We start from the raw sequence: 20,875 nt of genomic DNA, 5'->3' as shown, positions 1-20,875 counted from the left end.
GGTGAGAGCGGGAAAAACAAAACAAAAGAAAAAAAACAACAAAAAAAAAGAAGGAAAAACAACAAGAAACAAAAAAGAAAACAAAAAGTCTATCAATATTAAAATGTAAATGGAAATGGACCCAGGTATAACCTCCCTGCACAAATAGCAGAGAGTCCGATGATAATAAAAATGTGCCAGAATGTTAACGTCCCTACAAAACAAACCCAACGATAATATTAATGAAAGAGTGAACCGTATGTAACATTGCAACAGACATAATGAAACCTGATAAATTGTATAAGGGCAGCAGCCGTTGACCTTTGGCCCTGTATTCAGAATAAAAAGAGCCAAAGATCGTTACCCCAATGAAAAAGACACTGAAACACGTATGTAACATAGTAGCGATGGCGAGACATTGTAGCATCTGTGACCAGAGAGTTTGCGCTGGACTGCGCGAGTGTTGCGAGCGGTTCTCAGTCAGTCAGTCAGTCTGTGTAGTTGAGGGCTGTACTCTGTCAGTAGTCGTCGCGTGCAGTACGCTAATAGTCGTCATGCAGAGCGGTCGGTCAGTAGTAGCAGCCGAGTGCGGTTGTGTGATGTAGGCGGTCGGCAACACTGGTCAAGATGGTGAATAAGGTATACTGTTAATTGATATAATCGTTAGATAATGAGAAATTGTATTTATTGTAATTATTCTCCAACAAGTTCCCCAATAATAATTTTTATTTCAAAAGCATTTTTCAAACATTTAATCTTTTATTGAACTAAAGAGTTCGTTCCACTTCTTTGAAGAAAAATGTCACTAAAATCACAAAGAAAGAGAATATTATTATTTGCAATGCAGTTCCTCCAAGCGCTGCGCAACAACCAGAGCAGAAATGTGACATCCATTTATTCGGAGGTAAGACTTTAATTCTGATTGTTTTGCACAGGGCCAAAGACCGATATTTCGGTTTAATTGAAGTTTCTTGTCACTGAACGGACTTTTGTAAATGTTGTGTGAAGACTTTATATTTGAGTCAGATTGCGAATTGCACATTTTTGTTGCCATTTTCAATACCTCTCATTGTGGGCGAGGTTACAATTAGCGCAATGTCCATTAGCATCCGTAAATAACATTGTCCATTATTTTAAATATTGCTGGGAGGTTACAACACACACACACACAAAACAAAAAACAAAAAAAAACAAAAAATTGCATTTATATCCGCTCCTCAATTGTAGATACCCCTTACACAGCTGTGTGCAATGAATGAGTGCTGGCTGGTAATTAATTGCACTCCTTGGAGGGAAATGCCATAGGAAGTAGTCTTTAAAAAGTGAATGTTTTTCGTTAAGAGACAAAAGTTACTTTAGAAAAAAAGTAATAGTGGGGCTTTTGTTGTTGAACAAAATAAGTACAATGAACATACGTTATCAGATTTGCGCAATGCAGCATCACACCACCTTTTGATTATAACACAATATACTATACATCGTCCCGAACCGTGACCAGAGTCGCGAGACGAGCAGAGCACGCCGCCGACGCCCGCTCAGTACAACCGTCCACCCGCTACTACTGTCGACCGACTACTACCTCTCCCGACTCGCGCTACAATATATATAACAACTGTTCCTGGCGACCCGGTGCGTGCAACTACTGTCGTCTGGCGCGGTCCAAGCGCCGACTAGCAGCGATAAAGAACTCTCTGGTCAGACAGAGATGCTGTCATGCCTCGCCATCGCTCTGGTAATGAATACATACGTGGTGCAGCGTGCGTACCACCGGAACACGCAGTGGCGGAGCCAAAGACTGTGTTGTCGAGGTCGAGTGCGAGTGGGAAGAGAGGCAGCGTCGGCACGGAGATGCAAGCGAGCGCGAGACGCACGGGGGCTGCGGCGTGGCGCGTTTGCGGTCGGCGCCTTTGGTGGCAACGGCCGGGACAAGCAGCGGTGTATGGTGTGGTGCGGGGCGGACAGGGGCGGCGGTGGACGGGGAGGAGGCGGCGCGACGACGGCATGGGGGCGAAAACGGGACGGGGGACGGCGGATGTTGAGAGGCGTCACGCGCGGACAGGACACAGACACAGAGACACACAGATTGGAAAGGGAGGGTGCGCGGTAGTAGTTGGGAATGTGCGTACCGTGCGGGATGGGAGTGGGCGAGGAACACGGTCGTGGCCCCTGTTTTGGGTGCGTGTGATGACGTCGGTGTGTTGTGGGAAGGGAAGGTGCTGTGGCGGCGGCGCGTAATGGGCGTAGGCCGAAAAGAGAAAGGAACGTGGGCAGTGTGTTGGCAAGCGTCGGTTCGACTGCGACGTTGATGGGCAGGGCAGGGCAAGGTTAATGGTGGTAGGAGTAGGCGTGTGGGCGCAAAAAATCTGCCGCTGCAGGCGGTGCCGTAACCGCCATGGCGGGAAGGAGAGAGGGCCAAAGAAAGAAAGAAAGAAAGAAGAAAACAAAAAAAAAAAAAGGAGGGGGGGGGGGGCGAAAGTGGAGAGGCGGTGGTGTGAGAAGGGCGGGGGCGGAAGGAAGGCAGGAAGGACAAGAGGCGAGGCGACGGCTTGCTTTGTGTATCGGTCGGTCTCTGGCTATGCTTCGTTTTCTGCAGCAGGGTCGGTGCGCGGCGTGGCTCGCGGCAGTGGGAACGCCTGGTGGCTGGACGGCCAGCAATGCGGTTGGATGGGCGGCCACAGCACCGCACCTGTGCCCGAGGAGGAGACGCTGGCGGCGGGCCCTGAGGTGAGGCCGGCTCGGCTGGGGCTGTGGATGTGTAGGTGTGCGCCGCTGCTGCAACAACGAGTAAAACGCGAGAAGAAGGGATGGCGGTAGAGAGGAAAAGAAGAAAAAGGTCGTGTTGTGTTGATGCGCAGGCAGACGCGTACAGAGGGACGAGCCCGGTCTGCAGCAGGGTGTGGCCGTGCCGAGTGCAGAGCAGCGGCGGCTCGGTTCGGTTCGGCCCGGCCCGGCGGGCCGCGCTGTTGTCGCGGACGTGAGCGCCCCCTGGCGGGTGGCCGGAGGCGGCGCGGCGTGTTGGACGTGTGGCTGGTGGCAGTGCACAATTTGCGAGTGGCTGGCGGTGTGGTGTGGCGGTTGGCGCGTCGGGCGGCGGAGAGGTATGTGTTGCGGGCGCCCTTTGCTGCGCTGCGTCGTTGCGTGTGCCGTACAGGGCGGGCGCTTGTCGACTGTGTGGGCGGTGTGGCGAATTGGCGTGAAACGGCTGCCGAGAGGTGTGTGGTAGCGAGCCGGTCGGTGGTGTCAGTGCGAAGGGGAATGTGCGTGCGTTTGGCGGTTTCGGTGTGCTTTTTGCGGCGTGAGAGTGGGAATTAGTGGGGCCGGCTGTTGTGTTGGTTCCTTGTGTCTTGTGTCGCGTAGCTTGATGGCAACGTGGAAGGACGCCGGTTTCGTTTCGAGCCTTGCGTGTGGTTGTCGACGTTGACTGGTTGGCGTGTGCCGATGCACGTGCATGTGTGGGTCGCGAGTGCGTTTTTGGCTGGCTGTGTGTGTGTGTGTGTGTGTGTGTGTGTGTGTGTGTGTGTGTGTTTTGGGGGGGAAGGGGGAGGCGGTGGTGAAAGTGCAGTCGTTGCCACGGGCGTCGTCGGGTGGGGCTGGGGCTGTGCGTCGTGGCGGAAAGGTGGTAGGTTGCGGGAAGCGAGCCCGTCGTTGACGGTGTCGCGTGAGTTGTGAATCGAGTGGGGCGCGGGGCGCGGGACAGGAGCAGCGTGCCGCTGCGTCGTGGTCGTCAGCAGAGGCTGTGCGTGTGCTTGTCCTTTTTGTGGGCGGTTCGTGCGAGGCGTTTTTGTTTTGTGTTGCCCTAGTTGTTAGTTTATTTTGTTTGTGTTTGTTATTTTGAGACGACGACTGGTTGGTGGCGTGCGCGCGAAGTGGCGGTGTGCGCTTCCCGTGTCGTTTGTGTTGTTTGGTTTTTTTGTTTTTGTGTGTTTTTTTTTTTTTTTTTTTTTTTTTTTTTTTTTTTTTTGCACTGGGCCCCGGTGGGTGGGTGCGTGTGTGTCGATTGCCGGCTGGCGAAAGGTGCGCCATCGGCGGGGTGGGTCGCCGGCACAAGTAGAGGCGGCGGCGTTGTTGCTGTTGTTGTGTGGTGTTTGTTTTGTTCGGCTGTGTCGGCGAGCTGTGTTGCGGTGCGTGTGAATGGTGGTGCAAAAGTGCTGGCGTTGGGGCTGCGACTGCGACGGCGACGGCGGCGAGCCGCGGGCGCGCCATTGATAGTGATGTTGTGAACAGCGGCTGTGTACGGTAGTGGTGTTGTTGTAGCACGACGTGCATCCGGGCCGGCGCGGAAAGCGCAGTTGCGGGCGGTTGCCCTTCGGTGCCAGCCATGTCGCGTGAGCGGCGGGTTGCTCTGGTGTCGACACGTGGTGCTCTGGGTTGTTGTGTGGTGCCCTTTGGCCGGTGGGGGTGGTTCGCGTGTGTCTCGTTCGCGCTCGGTGTCTGGTCGTGGTCGTGCTGCTCCCCCGTCTGTCGGCGGTTTCCGACGTCGTCTGTACGTTTTTGTTCGTTTGCGGCGTGCCTGCCGACGTCGTCCCGTCGCGACCTTTCAACCGAAAGTGTGGCGCCCGAAGGTGAACGAACGTAACCCTGACCTCGGCGCTTTACGCTGAGCCGAGCGAACCGAACCGAACCTAACCTGTGGTGTGGCGAGGTGAGCTCAGCCTGTGAGCCCCTAACGTCTACGTAAGGTAAGCTGTCCGGCTCACGCCTCACGTTTTTGAACGCTTTTTTAACCTACGTTTGACGCTTCTTAACCTAGCACTGACCCCTTAACCTAACGTGTAACCTAACCTAACCTAACCTAACCTAACCTAACCTAACCTAACCTAACCTAACCTCTGACGCCTGACGTGTTTGAATGCTTAACCTAAGTTTGACGCTTAACCTAACCCAAGTCCCCTTAACCTAACCCACGTCCACCTAACCTAACCTAACCTAACGTAGACGTGTAAACGTAATGTGTAACGCGTAACGTGTAAGGTCGGCTGTCGTGTGTGCTTGACGGCAGATTGGGTTGGTCTGTAGATTCGGATTGCGGTTTGCCTCGGTCGAGGGGTTGGGTCGGAAGCGGCGAGGGGCGGCGGCGCCTGTTGCGCAGGCGGCGTCCGTTTGCGGCGGGCAATTGTTGAGAAACGGCTGTGAATGTTGGCGGGCGAGAGGAGGAGGACGGCGCGCGACGTGGCCCGACGGCTGCGGGCCGATCGGGAAACGGCGGGAGGGCGACGGAAGGCGATGGGGCGGCGGAGGCGCGTTTGCACGGCCGTCATCGCCGCACGCCTCGGCTTGTGTGGCTGTGGCGCCGGCCGCGCTGGCCGGGCTGCCGCGGCGACGGTGTGGGAGTTTTGCCGAAGGTTTGGCCATTGTGGCGGGTCGTCGGCTGGGGCTGTGGGGGCGGCATTTGGGCGGGGGCGGCGATTCTCGGCGGGCCGACCCAGGCTGTAGCGCGCGGTAGCTGCAGTTTGGCCGTGGTTTGCGGCGCTGCCGTGGCGACTGGTTGGCGACTGTGGTGTGGCTGTGTGTAGCCCCATCCTCGGTGGTTTGAAAGGCGCGGGCGGTTGTGGCGCAGGTTTGGGGCTGCTCCGCACAGGCTGTCGGACGTTGGGCGGTAGCAAGCGCGGGAGGCGCGGCGCGGCGGCGCGCAGAGTGGCGGCCGCTCTCTCGGCCGTCCGCGCCCGCCCGCGACACTGGCTGGGCCTTGTGATTCTCTGCTCCCACAGACCGCAGACCAGTCGTCGCTCCGGCAGCGCGCAGAGATGTCGTGGGCACGCCCGGAGTTTAGAGGATCGCTGAGTAGAGCTATGGGTGTGGCGGATCGCCGTTCGGCCGAGCCCGCTCGGTCGACGGCCCCATCCGGCCCCCCACATACGACGACTGGAGATGTTGGTGTGGCAGACCGCCGTCCGGAGGAGCTTGCTCCCCCGGCGGCCCCGTCTGACCCGCCGCCTAGGACGACCCGGCCACCGTCCACGGACTACGACTTGGACGACGGATCCAGTGAAGATGACATCGTAGTGCACGGCGCACTACCGGCCGACGAGAGGGCGCGGAGAACGACGGCCATCACGCAGCAGCGCCCTGCGGGCGAGCGGCGCAAGCGGTCGTGTACTACCGCAGCATCCGGCGCCAAAAAGACGCCAAAGAAGAGGAGGCAGCTGGCTGTCTCCACAAACGGGGGCAGAAGACGCGCCCTACCTGACGACAGCGGTGCGGGAGCAACCTGGACGACTGTTACGTCGAAACGTGCGGCCAGGCCCAGGAAGACGCCTACACCGCCGCCCACATCGACCGCAAACCGCTTTGGGGCCCTTGCGGTCGAAACTACGACTGAACAGCCTACTCCAGAGCGGTCGGCGCCCACGGCCGCCGCCCAAGCAGGCTGTTCAAATGATGAAGAAGACGAAGAAGCCGTCCCCACCACCGGACGGTCACACCGGAGGCCGCCGCCCATAGTCTTCGAGGTGGCCGAAGACTATAAAGGTTTCCTGCAGCTCGTAAGGCAGTGGACGACTGCCGACTTCACCTTGCGAGCTGCAGCGGGGAACCTGGTGCGGTTACAGGTCGCCAACACAGACGACTACATCAAGGTGACGAGCGAGGCGTCAAACCAGGGCCTCCACTGGTTCACACACGCCGCCGTCCCCGAGCGACTATTGAAGATAGTCTTTAAGGGACTACCGATGGCAGCTCAACCGGAGCTGCTACGAGAGGAGCTGACAGATCTCGACTTCAGCGTGCGCAACGTGACGCGCGTGAAGTCGCACGTCAGCCACAAAGAGTCGCCGTCACTTCTGGTTATCGCCACCGATACACCAGAAAACAGGCGGCTCTACCAGGTGACGAGGGTGGCCAATACCAAGGTCACCGTCGAGAACTTGAAGCAGAAGAGGGGCCTGGTACAATGCTTCCGCTGCCAGGGGATGGGGCACGTGGCTCGCCACTGCTCCTTCCCCGAGAAGTGCGTGAAGTGTGCCGGGGCCCATGCCAGCAGACTTTGTCCGCTACCGAGGTCGCACACGCCCAAGTGTGCGAACTGCAGCGGCCCACACGTGGCGAGCTACCGCGGCTGCGAAGTCTTCAAAGCCGCAATAGCTCGCCAAAACGGGCAGCAGGCGAAGACGACTGCCGGCCGCTCCCTCCGCCGTCCGCGCCCAGGCGCAAAACCGGCGAGGCGGCCGGCACACGCCAGGCATTCCGAGTTAGCATGCCGTGCGAGCAGGACCACGCTACTCAGGCGCAGGGTGTGGCGGACCGCTGCCCGGCGGGACTGGCCCGGGCGACCGAGCCAGCCCCGTCGGCGGCCCCGTCCGGCCCCCCACGTACGACGACGCAGCTACCGACGATGGACTACGCAACGGCACAACCAAGGGGCATTAGCCCGCTCACGCCAGAGCAGGTGTACCTCGTTGTACACCGTTTATCACGGGGCAATGTTTACCCTGAATACGCTGCTGACGAACGAGCACTCCGCTTGTTCCAACAGCACCTGAGGTCACTCGGTTGCGTGGTATACGAAGAGGCGAGAGTACCGTCGGGAGCCCTGCCAGGCGTGCCGAATGAAGACGGCATTGTTCTGCCAGTGGCGGCCCCGATGAGTGTTGCACCACCAGGCCCAGTTACAGAAGAAACTGGAGCCCTGCTGACTGCCACTCCGGTCTCTTCCAGTGAAGAGACCACATATACACCGATTGCTGTACCGCCAGGCGTGACGACAGAAGACGTCACCGTCCTGCCACGTGACAGCATGATCCCAGAGGCTAACCTGGGCGACCTGATCGAGGGGACAGACATGGACACATCGCAGCCCTCTAGAAAGAGGCCTGCAGCGTCGGAGGAGGACGAGTCCTCCGCAATCTCTGATTCTGATTTCAGGCGGAGTCAGAGGAAGAAGATGCCGGAGGCTCCTGCCCCCTCCGAGGCAGAAAAGGGGACTGACGACGGCTTCGTTGTCCCGAAGCGGCGGCACACTGCTCGGGCCAAGCGGCTCGAGACTGTGCAGCCGCTGCCGACGGCGAACGCATTCGTCGACGTACCCGACGAACAGGAGGCCATGGATGCTGCTGAGGCACCCAAGAGGCGGGCACCCGCTCCGCCACCGATAACTGTATCGTGGACGGACACGTACCAGTCCTTCCTCGAGAAGTTCCAGGCGGTGACGTCCTCCGCCAAGATCAAATGTGCTGGTCGGGACTTATACAGAGTCTGGGTCAGCACGATGGAGGAATACCGAGCTGCCATGCGGCTCATAGAGGTGGAGAAGCTTCACTGCTTCACCCACAATGCCGAGCCAGTGAAGCAGCTGAAGGTGGTTTTCCGCCGCCTTCCGCTAAAAATGGAGACCGACCATCTCAAGAGGGAACTAGCTGCGCTGGGCTACATGGCCAGCTCGGTCACTCTCATGAAGTCTCCCAGGACGAAGAGACCCATGCCGCTGTTCCTAGTTGTCCTTCCGGACAACTTCGAAAACCGCAAGATTTTCCAGTTGCAGATGGTGGCCAGGATCGGTGTGGAAGTGGAGCCGCTCAAGGCCAAGGGGAGGCGCGCCCAGTGCTTCTCCTGCCAAGGCCTTGACCACGTGGCGCGCTACTGCACGATGCCGGCCCGCTGCGTCAAGTGCGCCGACTCCCACCAGAGTCGGGACTGCACGAAGAAGAGGGAGGAGGCGCCCAAGTGCTGTAACTGCAGCGAGCCACATGTGGCGAGCTACAGAGGCTGCGCCGCCTTCAAGCGCCGCCCACGCCAGCAAGGACGAGCGGCACCCGCTCGAAAGGTGCAACCAGGCACCAGTTTCGCCTCTGCCACCAAGGGGGAGTCTTTGGACGCCCCCAGGGGGCGGCAGGCGGAATTCCCGGCCACCACGTCGCCTAACCAGGCAGCCGGCACCCGGGAGGTCCAACACCAGGGCGGACGCCAAACCCGTCCCCCCACCACAGCCACGCCGCAAGCCGCAATTGCGGCACCTGCAGCTGCAACACCAGGACTGGAAGCAGCAGACCTGGGAGCAATGCTGAGCTCCCTCTCTGCCTTGCTACAGCAACTGCCGGTGCTCGTCACCGCCGTAACGGGGGCCCTCCAGGCCACTACCGTCGCCGCGAAGCCACACCATGGATAATGCCCATATCCATGGCCTGACCATCTGTGGCTTCAACGCCAACAGCCTGTTCCCACAACAAGGTGAGTTTCGTCAGTTCATGCAGGACGAGGCAATCGACCTGTGTCTGATCTGCGAAACTCACCTCAAGCCGGGAGTTCGCGTGAAGGTGGCAAACTATGTTTGCTACCGGAACGACAGGCCGACGGCAGGCGGGGGTACCGCCATCTACGTACGCGCCTCACTCCGGCACCACCAGGTGCAGCTCCCAGCCATGGCCACCCTGGAAGCCACCGGGGTGAACGTCACCACGGCTGCGGGGCAAATAACCTTCGTGGCTGCATACAGGCCGCCGCGTGGACACCTCCAGGAGGCGGACATCGACGAGCTGCTGACGTTTGGGGGAAGGACATTCATTGCGGGTGACTTCAACGCGAAGCACCCGGAATGGAACTCCCGCCTCACGAACATCAGTGGCCGCCGACTTCTTCGCGCTGCCCAGAGGAATGGCGCCCTGGTCCTGGGCCCACGGGAACACACCATCTTCCCGGCCAGGGGGCGGTCAGACGTGCTCGACGTGGCCGTCATCAAAGGAATCGGGCATCACACGACCGCCACCACGCGGTGCGCGATGTCGTCCGACCACCTGCCGGTGGTCTACCAAATCGACATCGCTGGAGCCACGCTCCCGCCACGTCGGCGGACGTACCGGCGCCTGGACTGCGACCGATTCCAGGACAATGTCCTGGCATCACTGGAGAACTCACCTGACCCCGCGGCAGTGGGTGCGGATGCCGCCCTCCAGTTCCTCACCCGCCAGCTGCTGCAAGCAGCCGACGCGGCCTCCCCTCCCCCTCCACAGGGTACCAGGGACTTCTCCCGTAACCTACCGCCTCCCATCCGGGACGCAATACGGGAGAAGAACCGCCTCTTCCGGGAGTGGCAGCTCACCCGCCAACCCGCGACGAAACGGCGCCTCAACCGCATGCGGAGAGAAATCAAAGCGGCGGCTGAGGCGCACAGGAACAACGTCTGGGCGGACCTCGTCGCCTCCCTCAACCCTGAGGACGGCAGCGCGTGGCGGACTGTGAAGTCCTTTCTACGCAGAAGGCAGCGCGTGCCGCCTCTGCTCGTCGGACAAGACGTCGTCTGCAGCCCGGACGGCAAAGCGGGCGTCCTGGCGGACCACTTCGAGCTGTCATTCACCCCGGTGGATGACAATGTAGACGAAGAACACCTCCACCGGGTGGAAGAGCAGCTCCCTGTGTTCCTGGAAGCCAGGGACGACGCAGACGAGATCGACCCCATCTCTGACGAGGAGGTGGCCGCGCAGATTACAGCGCTCAACACCAAGAAGGCTGGCGGTGCTGACGGCGTCACCAACCATCTGCTGAGGAGCCTGCCGGCGGGCGCATACCCGTTCCTGGCGGGCATCTTCAATGAGGTCCTTCGCTCTGGGGTCTACCCCACTGTGTGGAAACACGCAGAGGTGGTGGCAATCCCCAAGGCGAACAAGGACCCACGGGACGCCGCCAACTACAGGCCCATCAGCCTGCTGCCGGCGCTCTCGAAGGTGTTTGAGCGCCTGTACGCCAGACGACTGCTCCGCCACGTGTCAGCGGAAGGCATCATACCCGATGAGCAGTTCGGCTTTAGGAGGGGCCATTCCACCGTCCACCAGCTGATGCGGCTGGTAGAAGAAGCGATGCGCGCCCTGGAGACCCGGGAATACCTTGGGGCGGTGTTCCTGGACGTATCCAGGGCATTCGACTCTGTGTGGCACGACGGCCTCGTGTACAAACTCTTTGTACACGGGGTCCCGACGTCGCACGGGGTCCTCCTCCGCTCATACCTAGCCGAGCGGTCCTTCCACGTCAGACTGGACGATGGGACATCCACCCATCGACACATCCGTGCTGGAGTGCCGCAGGGGTCCGTCCTTGGGCCCCTATTGTACTCCCTATACACCGCCGACGCTCCGCGCGTGACGCCGGTGAAGTTGGCACTATATGCCGACGACACTGCGCTGTTCGTGCGGAGCATGAAGGCGGTCGAGATGCGCCGTCTTCTCCAAAGAGGTTGCGAGGCCCTTGGCGCCTGGTCAACCAAGTGGCGCCTCAAGCAAAACGCGGCGAAGAGCCAGGCGGTGGTCTTCACGAGAAGACCACTGCCGCCTGATCTTCCGCCAGTCACCATCATGGGCAGCCCCGTCCCATGGAGCAAGACTGGCCGCTACCTGGGGGTCACATTGGACCAGAAGCTGACGTGGAAGCCGCACATTGAGGACGTCAGGGGCAGAGCAATAGGGCGCCTACGCGTCCTGTACCCTCTGCTCAACCCCTCGTCTGCGCTGCCACCTCACCACGGCATCACGCTGTACCTGGCGCTGGTACGTCCAGTGCTGGAATACGCGGCTGTGGTGTGGGGCAACGCGGCCGAAACACACATCAAAAAGCTGCAGAGGGTGCAGAGCAGGGCGCTCAAGCTCGCCCTGCGCCTGCCGAGGCTATATTCGACCGCTCGGCTACACGAGCAGACAGGAATCCCCCTCCTCCGCGACCGCTTCAAGCAAACGGCGCGGACGTTCTACGAGCGGACCGAACGGTCCGAAAACCGGCTCATCAGGGATCTGGGCCACCCTACACATCACAGGCCAACAACCCGTTGGCCGGACCTGCTGCGGGAGTGAAAACTCCCACAACAGAGACAGGACATCCGCACCCAGGAAAACCTAGAGGCCAATCCATGAAGAGAGGCCGCAGTTCCAATACATAAGGTTTACGCAGGAATAGCAGAAGACTGCTTAGCCTGCTCCTGCACGGGTCAGGGCCGACCCGTAAGGTAGAAGCGAGCGAGCGAGCGAGCACACGCCAGGCAGACGCCGGCAGCCAATGCTGCCACCACCGTCCCCACTGAAGGGGGCAACAAAAGCTGGCGCACCCGCGTCAGAAAACGTGCGCGCGAGCGCACGCCAGATGACCAGCGCGCCTACCACGGGAAGGCGCGCAAAGAAGACAACCAAACGACGGGAGGCGAAAGGCGCGGCAACGCGCCAGCCGCCTCACGTCACCCTGCAGCAACCAGCCAAGGCGCCACAACTTCAGCGCTTGAAGGAGGGCTGGCTGCAGCAATTTCAGCACTCTCTGCGGCAATCGACAAGGTAACACACCTTGCCGCCACGCTGCAGAGAGTGGCTGAAACAGTGATGACCGCCTCAACGGCGGCTGTTCAACAGCCGTCGAAATAAGACGCTCCCAACGCCGTCCGCGCCGGGAGCACTGAAGACGGCTTGTCCACGGACAAGCACCGTTGTCCGCACGTGCGGGCAACCCTGAAGCCAATACATACCTGAAAAGGGCCAACGAGAAGACACAAAAGAAAAGAGAAGCAGTACCAACATCTAGTCGAAGCGAAGAATGGAGGCAGTGCAGGGACATCCTGCAGGGACTCCAAGAAACCGGGGTGAAGAGCGCACACCCTGAAGAAGATGGTCTATTCTCTGCTCTGCTGCTGTGCTGTGCTTGCGTGCCTGCCTGCCGTCCCGCTCGCTCTCGCTGTGTGTTACGCGCGTCGTCGAAATGGCAGATCAGGCGGCTACGAACGAGACTGCTGCGGCACCCGCCGCCACCGGCACTACGAAGAAGGCCAAGTCTGCGTCGTCTGCGAAGAAGCCGCGCGCCAAGCCTGCGCACCCGCGCACCTCTGAGATGGTGACGGCCGCCATCAAGAGTCTGAAGGAGCGCGGCGGGTCGTCGCTGCAGGCGATCAAGAAGTACATAGCCGCGCACTACAAGCTGGACGCGGAGAAGCTGGCGCCGTTTATCAAGAAGTACCTCAAGTCGGCCGTCGTGGCGGGCGAGCTGGTGCAGACGAAGGGGAAGGGCGCGTCCGGCTCGTTCAAGCTTGCCGGCGCCGGCGGCGGGGGGGCGGCCGAGGGCGGCAAGGCTCGTGCTGGCGGTGCCAAGAAGAAGCGCGCCGCTCCGGCCAGCAAGGAGAAGAAGGGCGCCCGTGCGGCCGGCGCAAAGAAGGCTGGTGGCGTGAAGGCGGCGACCGGTCGGAAGGCGGGCGCCGCCAAGAAGGCGTCTGCGGCGTCGGCCGCGCCCGCGGGTGCGAAGAAGGCGGCTGCGGCCAAGCCGGCCAAGGCCAAGTCGCCGTCGAAGGCGAAGAAGGCCGCCAAGGTTCCGACGAAGAAGCCGAAGGCGCCGCGCCCGAAGAAGGCGACGACGCCGTCTAAGGCGAAGGCTTCGCCCAAGAAGAAGAAGTAGAGTAGAGGAGAAAGAGATGGGAGAAAGGAAGGGTTTGGCGCTTGACTCCGTCGTCCCCACCCCCCGTCGTCGTCTAGTGGCGCGCAAGAGACGCGCGGCCCAAAACGGCCCTTCTCAGGGCCATCAAAGCACGTCGGGGAAGGTTTTGATTGTCGTGTTGCGTTTGGTGTGGGTGTCTGTCTGGCGTTTCTGTATGCCCGTGGGGATGCTGTTTGCGTGCCGTGGTGGTTGGATTGCGGGGGTCGGTGGCGGGTGTGGGCGGCGGTAGCGGTAAGCGGTGTTGTTGTTGTTGTCGTGGTTGATTGTCGCCGTGTTTGTGGCGGCGGCCGACGGTTGGTTTTTCTGTCACGTTGTTTTGTTTGAATACGTTGGTTGGCTTGCCTGCGTTCGTTCGTCTCGGATGTCTGTCTTGTCGAGTCGTGTCTGGTCTTTGTTTTGTTTTGTTCCTTTGTGTGTGTGTGTGTGTGTGTTATGTTTTGCAACGGGGGGCACGTTGAGATGTGGAAGGAGTCGGCGGGGATTTCGGTGGCGCGTAGAGCGAGCGAGCGCGCGCGCCTGCCTGGCCGTTGGCCGTCGGAGTGGAGTGCGGGTTTTTTTTGTTTTCGAAACGAAAGCGGCGGCCGGCCAGCCACCCGTGCGGTGTGACGTCGGCCGTTGGGTATTGTGCGCTTTGAGCGCCGGGGAGGGATGATGTGTGATTGTTGCGCGCTGCTAGCAGGCAGGCAGAGTGAGCGGGTGTGGCGGACGGACGGGAAGTGGTGGTTTTTTTTTGTTTTTGGGTTGCGGGGCGAGAGGCAGGCGACCGACAAAGTTTGCTCGCGACGGAGAGATGTTAGTGGCCCTGAAAAGGGCCGTTTTTGTTTGTGCGGTGCGGTGCGGTGCGGTGCCGCGGCGCGGTTTAGGCGCGCTCGCCGCGGATGCGGCGCGCGAGCTGGATGTCCTTGGGCATGATGGTGACGCGCTTGGCGTGGATTGCGCACAGGTTGGTGTCTTCGAAGAGGCCGACGAGGTAGGCCTCGCTGGCCTCCTGCAGGGCCATGACTGCGGAGCTCTGGAAGCGCAGGTCGGTCTTGAAGTCCTGGGCGATCTCGCGCACTAGGCGCTGGAATGGCAGCTTGCGGATGAGCAGCTCTGTGCTCTTCTGGTAGCGCCTGATTTCTCGCAGGGCGACGGTGCCCGGCCTGTAGCGGTGGGGCTTCTTGACGCCTCCGGTGGCGGGCGCGCTCTTCCTCGCCGCCTTGGTGGCGAGCTGTTTGCGCGGCGCCTTTCCGCCGGTGGACTTGCGGGCCGTTTGCTCTGTGCGGGCCATGGCGGTAGCGGTAGCGGTAGCGGAGCGGCGTGCGTGGAGGTTAGGTGCGGCGCGGCGTCCGGTGCTGCCTTGACAACGGGCCCGCGCGCCTCCGTGCTGCGCTTATATGCCCTCGGTTGCGCGTGGTGGGGGGAGGGCGGGCCAGAGTCTATATAGGGGGGCGGCGGGCGCGCTGGGCGCAGACCGTAGCCGACTCGCCAGCCGCTGCAGCTGCTGTTTGTGCACGTTTTGCTTTGCCCGAGGAAGGAAGGATGACAGGCCGCGGCAAGGGAGGAAAGGGGCTCGGCAAGGGTGGCGCCAAGCGGCACCGCAAGGTGTTGCGCGACAACATCCAGGGCATCACGAAGCCCGCCATCCGCCGCCTGGCTCGCAGGGGCGGCGTGAAGCGCATCTCTGGTCTGATCTACGAGGAGACCCGCGGGGTGCTGAAGGTGTTCCTGGAGAACGTGATCCGCGACGCGGTGACGTACACTGAGCACGCCAAGCGCAAGACTGTGACGGCCATGGACGTGGTGTACGCCCTGAAGAGGCAGGGGCGCACCCTGTACGGTTTCGGCGGTTAGGCTGCGTCGCAGCGGGCGCTGGCCTTCCCGCGGCCGTGCTTGTGGGTGGGAGAGACTAGAAAACGGCCCTTTTCAGGGCCACCACACTGTTCGGAAGTTGAAAAGTGCGAAAGAGTCTGTGTTGTTGTTGCTGCGTGTGTGCGCTGTGTTGTTTGTTTGTTTCTTTCTTTCTTTCCGTTTGAGCGACGTGATGTGACTGGGAGGGGAGAAGGAAAGGAAACGTGTCATGTGGCTGGCTGTGTGTGGAGCTGCTTCGTTTGTGTGTTTGTTATTGTGTGTCTTTGTATCGATCGCGACGGAGATGGCGGGCTGTGTGTTGTTGTGCGAGAGGCGGTGATTATTTGCTTGCGTGGTTTGGCTCTGTGTGTTTGTTTGCGGCGGCGGCGTTGGGGTTTCCGAGGCAAGGCGTGTGGGCATAGGCGGCCGGATCAGCTGTTTCGTTCGTGTCGACGGCCGTTGCGCGCGGGAGTGGAGGGCGGTGTGTCGACACGCCTCCCTTTAACAATGGTCATTATTGCTGCCGTTGTCGGTTTGGAAGGCGACTGCGACCGTGCAAAATGTGTGTGTGTGTGTGTGTGTTTTGGGCCACACGGGCTGTGTGGACGACAAGATGGCGGACGTGCGCCGGCGGCGGCTGTGCTGTGACGGTGCAAAGTTAAAACAAAACAAGGTGCGGCGAGGACGACTGAAATTTTGCTTTGGACGTAGGTTTGTGTGGTGGCCCTGAAAAGGGCCGATTGTTGTGGGCCGAGCCGGCAAAGCGCGTTGCGTGCAGGGGAGCACGCGGCGCTGCGATTGCCTGGCCTCCTTTAGGCCTTCTTCTCGGTCTTCTTTGGCAGCAGGACGGCCTGGATGTTGGGCAGGACACCACCCTGTGCGATGGTGACGCCCGACAGGAGCTTGTTGAGCTCCTCGTCGTTGCGGATGGCAAGCTGCAGGTGGCGCGGGATGATGCGCGTCTTCTTGTTGTCGCGGGCCGCGTTTCCGGCCAGCTCGAGCACCTCAGCCGCGAGGTACTCCATGACGGCGGCGAGGTAGACGGGCGCCCCGGCGCCGACGCGCTCTGCGTAGTTTCCCTTGCGCAGGAGGCGGTGGATTCTGCCGACCGGGAACTGGAGCCCAGCCCTGCTTGAGCGGGACTTTGACTTGCCCTTGACTTTGCCTCCCTTTCCGCGTCCGGACATGGCGATGGGCTAGCGACGGTGCACACGAAACGGAAACGAAAACGACCGGTGCGAGCGGCAGCGAGTCGAGCAGCGGAGTGCGTGCCGGCGCAGCCGGGGTGGGGGTGCTTTATGGGCTCGGGTGCGGCGGCCGGTTGCGCGCGCGCCCCATTGGTCGGCGGCCGCAACAGGGCGAGCTGGTAAAGGTGCGGCGGCGGCTGGCGGCGGGTGCCACTGTGTGGGGAGACGCTGACTAGAGCGGAGCGCTTGCTACTGGTGTTGCTGCTGCCGTACGTTGGTTCGAGATGCCGCCCAAGACTAGCGGGAAGGCCGCCAAGAAGGCTGGCAAGGCGCAGAAGAACATTTCGAAGGGCGACAAGAAGAAGAAGCGCAAGAGGAAGGAGAGCTATGCCATCTACATCTACAAGGTGCTGAAGCAGGTGCACCCTGACACGGGCATCTCGTCGAAGGCGATGAGCATCATGAACAGCTTCGTGAACGACATTTTCGAGCGCATTGCGGCCGAGGCTTCTCGCCTGGCGCACTACAACAAGCGCTCGACCATCACGTCCCGCGAGATCCAGACCGCTGTGCGGCTGTTGCTGCCTGGCGAGCTGGCCAAGCACGCCGTGAGCGAGGGCACGAAGGCGGTGACCAAGTACACGAGCTCCAAGTAAGGAGGTGGCTCTGGAATGGAAGGAAGGATGGAGAAGGCTCCTCCGTTACGAGAGCGGCAAAACGGCCCTTTTCAGGGCCACCAACTTGCCTTTTGCGGGAAGGGCGGAATTGTTGTTGTTGTTTGTGTGTGTGGACGGCTGTGATGTATGTGTGCATTTTGATTGTGGGTGGGGGGGCGCGTCAAAGCGTGTTGCGCGGGGTACGGCCACGAGGTTGGTCGCCGTGGCGTGGAATGGTGGCACGCCTCGTTGGCGTGGTTTTTGACCCATTGGTGTTGTTGGGGTGTGTGTGTGTGTTACCCGTCTGCGAGGGGGGACAGTGCGATCGGCGACTTTTGTGTCACCGTAACGACGGCCGTTTGCGGGTTTGTTTTTTTGCACATCATACATGGCGAGGGTGAAATGTGAAATGTTTTTGTTTGGTTTTTGTTTTTTTTTTTTGCCGCCCACTATTCCCTTTGCTGTACGCCGAGTTTGACAATGGTGCGACGTAACTGCAGCGTGGAGGTGTGTGAGTGACGTTGAAATGAACGTGCCATTAAGACGCATTGTTGTTGTATTGTACTGTACGTGTACGGCGACACGCACGATGATGTACCATTCGACTCTGATGTTTGATAGCCGTGTCTGACTGATTGCGTACGACGCACGCACACCGATGTCGTCATTCAAGATGCACGCTAGACGACGACGGCGGCGGCGGCGGTGGTCGTTTGTTTGGCGAATGTCTGTACACGTGTTTGTCTGTGTCCATCCGGTATGTATTTGTTTGTTTGAAAGTGTTTTGTGTGTCGGTGACGTGGTCCGATCCGTCGCCCCCTGAGTAACTGTCGATCGGCGCGATAGACCGGCGTCACGCAACTGAACCGAAGTCTTGGGCACACCCGTCATACTGTTGTACACCGTCGCGCTGAGAACGGTAACGAAAGGTTGACGTTGATCGGTCGAATGTCTGGGCAGAACGTGAGGAATGAGGCAAGAGTGCAAGGAGGGGGGGCAAAAGAGAGAGGAAGGGAAAAAGGGGAGAAACGCATTCGTAGAGCAACGGAACGTTCCCGTGTCGGAGGCGTATTGGAGCCGCACTGAAATGCGTTTAACGGCGGCGCGGCTGCAAGTGTCTGCCGTGGTGAACGTTACCTTTGACGGCTGCATTGGGCTTTGCCTTTGCTTTCGCTTTCGCTTTCGCGTTCGCTTTCGCTTTCCCGGATGTACGTAACGTTTGTTGATATGGTTCTGAGGAAGAGTGTATGACAGTGCCGTGCCGTCCATGTTCGTGTGCCCTCCCATTGTGTGTATGCTATTGTCTGTGTACTTGAATGATGTATGTAGGTGTTAGTGGACATGTTTTACCAGTGGGGGGAAATGGATCGTCGATAGTTGCCGTCACTCTGTCACGGTCGAGATGACGCACCCTCCGTACAGAAAGGTGTCGAGAAAGTGAGTGTGTGTGTGCGTCCGTGAATTGGCAGCGTTTGGAGGTGGGCGTGCCCTGCATGTGGCCCGGAAAAGGCTGTTCGTTAGGCGGTAGTGTTGTGTGGACAGGGGAGGGGCATGCGTAACGCTGCTGGCATGGCATTTCGGGAGATGGGAGGGGGCAAACGAGGAAACGAGGAGCGGCGGCCAAAGACGGGACGGGGAGGGGCGCGGTGTGGGTGGCTTGCGCCTGTGCTCGGCGTTGTGGTTTGTGCAAAAGAGGAGGAGAAAAACAATGTGAGTTGCCAGGGAGGGGAGCGGTGTTGTGTTGTGGTTGTCGTGGTGTAGCCGCAGACGCGGCTGTCAGTGAACGTGGCGAGACGGACGGATGCGCGGAGGGGCGGGGGCGGCGCATTTCGCCGGTGCCGTGCCGTGCCGTGCCTGAAAGCCGCGTGGTCGCTGTGTTGTTGGTGGCGTGGGGGCGAGGAGAGTACCGTACGGGTGTGCTTGTGCGCCGGAAATGGCACACTGCGCCCGCCCGTCTTGGAGGCTGATGGCTGTGGTGTGGAAATGGGGCGCGGTGATGTTGAAGCACAGAAAAGAAACCAAGAAAACGGAAGGCGTGATGCGGCGGTGGTGGTGAGAGCGGGAAAAACAAAACAAAAGAAAAAAAACAACAAAAAAAAAGAAGGAAAAACAACAAGAAACAAAAAAGAAAACAAAAAGTCTATCAATATTAAAATGTAAATGGAAATGGACCCAGGTATAACCTCCCTGCACAAATAGCAGAGAGTCCGATGATAATAAAAATGTGCCAGAATGTTAACGTCCCTACAAAACAAACCCAACGATAATATTAATGAAAGAGTGAACCGTATGTAACATTGCAACAGACATAATGAAACCTGATAAATTGTATAAGGGCAGCAGCCGTTGACCTTTGGCCCTGTATTCAGAATAAAAAGAGCCAAAGATCGTTACCCCAATGAAAAAGACACTGAAACACGTATGTAACATAGTAGCGATGGCGAGACATTGTAGCATCTGTGACCAGAGAGTTTGCGCTGGACTGCGCGAGTGTTGCGAGCGGTTCTCAGTCAGTCAGTCAGTCTGTGTAGTTGAGGGCTGTACTCTGTCAGTAGTCGTCGCGTGCAGTACGCTAATAGTCGTCATGCAGAGCGGTCGGTCAGTAGTAGCAGCCGAGTGCGGTTGTGTGATGTAGGCGGTCGGCAACACTGGTCAAGATGGTGAATAAGGTATACTGTTAATTGATATAATCGTTAGATAATGAGAAATTGTATTTATTGTAATTATTCTCCAACAAGTTCCCCAATAATAATTTTTATTTCAAAAGCATTTTTCAAACATTTAATCTTTTATTGAACTAAAGAGTTCGTTCCACTTCTTTGAAGAAAAATGTCACTAAAATCACAAAGAAAGAGAATATTATTATTTCCAATGCAGTTCCTCCAAGCGCTGCGCAACAACCAGAGCAGAAATGTGACATCCATTTATTCGGAGGTAAGACTTTAATTCTGATTGTTTTGCACAGGGCCAAAGACCGATATTTCGGTTTAATTGAAGTTTCTTGTCACTGAACGGACTTTTGTAAATGTTGTGTGAAGACTTTATATTTGAGTCAGATTGCGAATTGCACATTTTTGTTGCCATTTTCAATACCTCTCATTGTGGGCGAGGTTACAATTAGCGCAATGTCCATTAGCATCCGTAAATAACATTGTCCATTATTTTAAATATTGCTGGGAGGTTACAACACACACACACACAAAACAAAAAACAAAAAAAAACAAAAAATTGCATTTATATCCGCTCCTCAATTGTAGATACCCCTTACACAGCTGTGTGCAATGAATGAGTGCTGGCTGGTAATTAATTGCACTCCTTGGAGGGAAATGCCATAGGAAGTAGTCTTTAAAAAGTGAATGTTTTTCGTTAAGAGACAAAAGTTACTTTAGAAAAAAAGTAATAGTGGGGCTTTTGTTGTTGAACAAAATAAGTACAATGAACATACGTTATCAGATTTGCGCAATGCAGCGTCACACCACCTTTTGATTATAACACAATATACTATACATCGTCCCGAACCGTGACCAGAGTCGCGAGACGAGCAGAGCACGCCGCCGACGCCCGCTCAGTACAACCGTCCACCCGCTACTACTGTCGACCGACTACTACCTCTCCCGACTCGCGCTACAATATATATAACAACTGTTCCTGGCGACCCGGTGCGTGCAACTACTGTCGTCTGGCGCGGTCCAAGCGCCGACTAGCAGCGATAAAGAACTCTCTGGTCAGACAGAGATGCTGTCATGCCTCGCCATCGCTCTGGTAATGAATACATACGTGGTGCAGCGTGCGTACCACCGGAACACGCAGTGGCGGAGCCAAAGACTGTGTTGTCGAGGT

Source organism: Schistocerca americana, unplaced genomic scaffold, assembly GCF_021461395.2.
Source record: "Schistocerca americana isolate TAMUIC-IGC-003095 unplaced genomic scaffold, iqSchAmer2.1 HiC_scaffold_269, whole genome shotgun sequence".
Lineage (NCBI taxonomy): Eukaryota > Metazoa > Arthropoda > Insecta > Orthoptera > Acrididae > Schistocerca > Schistocerca americana.
This window is presented reverse-complemented; position numbering follows the sequence as displayed.